General features: G+C 32.6%; 1 long non-coding RNA gene across 1 annotated transcript; it reads right to left on the reverse strand.

Moving 5' to 3' along the window:
* Window positions 1–3,969: 3,969 nt before the first annotated feature.
* Window positions 3,970–5,110, reverse strand: LOC125593324. Its single transcript, XR_007329245.1, has 3 exons — window positions 4,711–5,110; window positions 4,456–4,574; window positions 3,970–4,363 (listed from the first exon to the last, which is right to left on the reverse strand). It is a non-coding gene; the product is annotated as an uncharacterized LOC125593324 (long non-coding RNA).

Genomic DNA, 5,110 nt, shown 5'->3' on the forward strand with positions numbered 1-5,110 from the left:
TCTCCCTCCAATTAGGTATAATAAGTAATTAAATACAAAATCTATAAAAAAATAAAAAAATGAAATAATAGATAATATTTAGAAAAAAAAATTATCGATATTTATTGTTTGTTATATTATTATAATCTAATATTTTTGACTAAATTATTAAAATCTTATCTAAAAAGAAAAGCATGATAAAATATTTTTATATCTGTATATTTGACCAAAAATTTATTACCAAGTAAACATAATATTTTTATGGATATAAATATATTTAAACTACATTTTATTTATTTAAAATACAATTTTACAATTTTTTAAAAATAAAATATGAATAAATGAAAATAACCGCATCGTCTGTCAAAGGAACAACTTGCGTCGGCGTCGGCGTCAACTTCCTTCGACTTCGAAACGAACAACAATATGCGGCAGCGTCGGCGTCAGCGTCGGCGTCAGCGTCGGCGTCTGCAAAACGGACAACAATCAAACGACACTGACGCAGCCGCCGACGCCGACATTGCCGCGGAAACCAAACGAACAACACTGTCTTATTTACAAGAATGATTATGAACCTTGAGAGCATTGTTGTTTACCCTCTCTAATGCTTTTGACTTTGTAAATCTAAGTGTACACAACTTTGTGATTTTTGATTAGTTTCTAAGTCTTTAGTTTGATTTTGCCTTGGTCGGTGCACAAAAAAAAGAGAGAAAAGATTTTGCCTTGGTTTCTTTCATAATCAAAAGATTAACTAGGTAACTGGTTGAATGAATTCAACAAAATTGAATGTATTTACGTATTATATATAAGAAAATAATATTGAATATTTACACATTATATGGATAAAATTTATAGTTAATTTTTTTTGGGAAATTGCCACAAATAGCACATTCATAGTACCACTTTTCATGTTTACACTAACTATTTTTACCTTCACTTTTAATGAAATGTAAAAGACACTTATACCCCTACGATTAACTAATCTAGACTTAGTGTTTAGAGTTGAAGGGTAGGATAGGGTTTTTGAAATGTGAAATTTAGGATTCTAATAAATATATAAATAAATACTTAAAATATATATATAAAAATTTTTAAAATAGTTTCAAACATAATTTTTGACTTTCAAAAAGAAATTAAAAAAAATAAAAAATTCAAAAAAAAAATTCAAAAAAAAAATTATAAAATTTTCGAATTTGAAAAGTATAATTCAAAAACATAAAAAAATAATTTTTTTTATATTTTACTTATTTATTTATTTTTATTTTATTTTTTATTTAAATAATAATTTATTATATATATAAATAACAAAGATATAAGAGTTTTTTACTACTTAATGAAGAAATTACTTTTAAAAATATCTCTTTAATGATGGTAAAGATAAAAAGTACTCCTTCTGTTTTCTTTTATATGTCGTTATAGATACTTTCACACAGATTAATGCACTAAGTACATTTCCTTTCTTATCCTTCATCAATTGATTATTTTGTATACTAAAGCACTTGAAATAGAATAAATATAGGGTAACCATAGTCTTTTGTCACTATCATTTGCATTGTTTTCTGAAATACGACAAGTATATTGAAACATATTTTTCTCTCCAAAACGTCTTTTAAAACAGAACGGAGGGAGTAGTATTTTGAAAATGGTAAACACAATAAATATAGACATTAAAGGCCACTTTCGTTTGTTATCTTAATTATGGACAATCAAAAGTTAAGATCGTTTTGTTTTTGTAAGGCAGATCGATTCATTACGTAATTAATTAAGTATTCACAATAATTAACTCTTAATACGACACTGGCTTTCAGAGACCGAGTTGAAGTGTTACAGTAAGTAAGCATGTGAATAAGGTTGATTGCACGAGTGAATATTATTACTTCATATTTAGTTGTCATTTCCTCATTTCATTTTAATTAAAAATAGTACTCATCATTGTTTATAAAATACTACTCTATTTGTTCTATAATATGTGATGTTTTAAGTGAAATAACAAATATTTAAAAAATATTTGTGCCTAAAATATTATTAAAAATTTAATTAGTTACACAGTTTTAATAAATTAAATAATTATCCAAATTTTATTTCAGAGTTTCAAGTCAGGTTCTACCATGAACTTATTATACCTAGTCGGATTAAGTTTCACTCAAAATAAAAAGTTTTTTAAAGCTGAAATAAATAAACTGCATCGAGTTGATGAATCGGTTGACCCCCAAATTACAAAAATATGTTTATATTTTATATTTTCTAGAACAAATAATTTGTATGTTTTACACTATAAAATTAAACAAAATAAAAGAAAATATGTTTATTTTAATATTTACAGAATTATATTGTTAACATTTAATACTAGTTAGCATGTGACAAAAGAATCTAAAATTTACCCCCAAAAATATAAGTGGATGTTACAATTTCGTTAATCATGAACTTTGACTCAACACCGGCGATACATACACGCGTCCAATAAACAAGAGACCCGCATGACATTCCACGTGGTTTAAATAACAGAGCCGGTTTAAAGTTAAACCAAAAAGAACCGCCTATTCTTTTCTCTGCTTTTTAAAAACAGAGGAAACAGAGGAAATATCAAGAAAACGCTCTCCAAACGATGTCTTCTACCATCTTCTCCAGCAAGAAACCACAAGAATGGTCAGAAACCATAAGAGAGAAGTGTCTTCCTCTCCTCCATCAAGCATCTTCGTCTTCTCTCCTCAAGGAAGCCATTGATGGTTTGGTTCAAGAGATCATCTCTCACTTCAACACTTTGGAAGATTCAACCATAGAAGATCTCCTCTCAGCTTCCGAATGCAAATCAATGGATACAACGTTTCTCCTCATAGGTGATATACACCCATTCCTACTCACCAATCTACTTAGAATCTTCATCCATCTAGCCCAACCAAAACCAAAACCTAAGAGTAAAGAAGATGGAGAACATGTTTCCATCAACATGCTTGAAGATCATCATCTAGCCTGGAGAGAACCTTCACATGAGTTACTGCAAAAAATTGAGAAGATAGAGAGAAGAGTTAGGATGTTGAGTGATGATATGGTTGCAAGGTTCAAGCATGTGCAAAGAAGCATCTTGACACAAGTACAAGAAGACACCATCAATGAAGGTGGAGCAAAGAGGAAGAAGAAGCTTGAGGATGAAGAATTGAAGAAGGAGATTCAAAGCATCTTCAAGTATGCAAAGATGCTGAGAATCAGTGTTCTCTTGAGCATAATGGAGGCTATAAATGATCATCAAAGAGTGTTGTTTCTTCAAGGCTTATGTCAAATGCTATTAGCACTCAAAGACAAGGTTTGTTTCTCTTATCATGTCTTGTTGATGTGCAATTTGTTTGTGTTTGTTTCATTAATAGTATGGTTGATATCACAGGTGTGTGATGAAGACAAGAGAGACAACAATGCTCTCTTGGCAACCTTCATCAATGGGCTTATGAATGTGCCTTCTTACATATCTATATTGGGGAGCATGTCAAAGAAGGAGAAGGAGAAGGAGATTACAGCATGCATGTTTGCTTCAGCATTCATTGGATCAGCTGGGTCCACATTTGTGTCGTCAAGCATGAAGAGCAAGGGCTTGAGGAGGACTCTAAAGGATGCAACATGGGCATCTTTGTGTTTCTTCCTAGGAGGAGTTGTACTATTGGGTATGGGGCTCCTAGTGAAAAATAGATGGGTCAAGATGGGGCTGAGCATCTTAATGACATCCATGGTGGTTGGTGTTGCAATATCCAGCAAGAAGAAGCAAGAGAAGAAGTCACTAATTAAAAGTTCCATTCGCTGGTTTATCATTGTTGCTGCCATTAGCATCAATGTGGGGTTTTCTGACATAGTGCACCGCTTGAGAGCGAGTCCAAAGTAATGTTTTTTGAGACTAGCATAGTAATAGGATATGAGTCTAGTCTTTTCAATTACTACTGATAGAGAGAGAACTGTAAGTATGTGTCTTTTCATTTCCTGAGACAGAGAAACCAAGCCAAGGAATGTTAAGTCTTTTCAATTACTGTAAAACTTTGGTTTTGGAGATCAATGGACTTTGTGATTGTTATGTATGCAAGTATCTAACACTCAAAAAAAACCCCAACCCCTTTTTGAGTATCTATCATCACTCCTCTTTCTGAAGAGCAATACATTTGCCTTCTCTAACACCAGAACAATGGATTCTTCTTTGCCAGGAGCAAGCTAACATTGTAGTCGTTTCTGCTTCTGTCTGTGCAACCAAAGTTACTGTGTATTTGAATTCCCAATGACTACCTCTTTTTGCAGACTTTTGCTCCTTGGCAAGCTGCATTGTAGTCGTTCCTGCTTCTGTTTATGCAACCAAAACTACGGTCTTCTTCCAGCATTTCTCATAGCGGGTGCTGTGAAATCATATAAGCTGAATGAAGCCATACAAGAGAACTGAGTCAATGTATTTTAAACAAGTATTGTTTCCTCAGACAGCATCACATTGAAGTGGGGACTACTTACTTGCATTAACCAAGCAGTGCATGTACAAAGACCACTAGCTTCCTCTTCTTCTGAATGAGAAAGTCAAATGTCCTGAAATGAGAGGGAAAGTGGCTAAAGGACTAGAGGGCAAAGAGGTCCTGCAATGAAACCAGAATCAGATATAGAGAGAACCATAGTGTCAGAGATAAGGACGGCACCTGAAATCACTTGTCAGCAACATAAAACTAGTTCATATACAATCACAGAATCAATATGAGCTGTCTAGTAAATTACCAATTGAGAGAGGGTGGTAACGTATTATATTCTCCATCATATATCCCTTTCCATATGGACTGCTTTCGATAGTCTAAACACACACAGAAGACAGGATGAATGAGCTGAGCCTTGATAACTAGTTTTAATACAATATAAACCAAGAACAAGTTACCTATAGCCAAAAGCCTGAACAAGTTACCTATCACCTACTACCTTAAAACTTTTGGGGCATTGTAATGAATAGATGTGAGAGATTTTAATTCGAGAAAACTGCAGGCCTGTGATGAAAGAACACTTTACATCAAGTATATATTTGATTTGTTGACCATGCAGAGGAGATTGAGAAACTAATAAAAGTCAAGGCTCAATCAAGTTTCAGAAGTTAAAAGCATAATGTTGGAGAATATTAACAAGGTTA

This window comes from Brassica napus, chromosome C9, assembly GCF_020379485.1.
Source record: "Brassica napus cultivar Da-Ae chromosome C9, Da-Ae, whole genome shotgun sequence".
NCBI classification, from domain to species: domain Eukaryota; kingdom Viridiplantae; phylum Streptophyta; class Magnoliopsida; order Brassicales; family Brassicaceae; genus Brassica; species Brassica napus.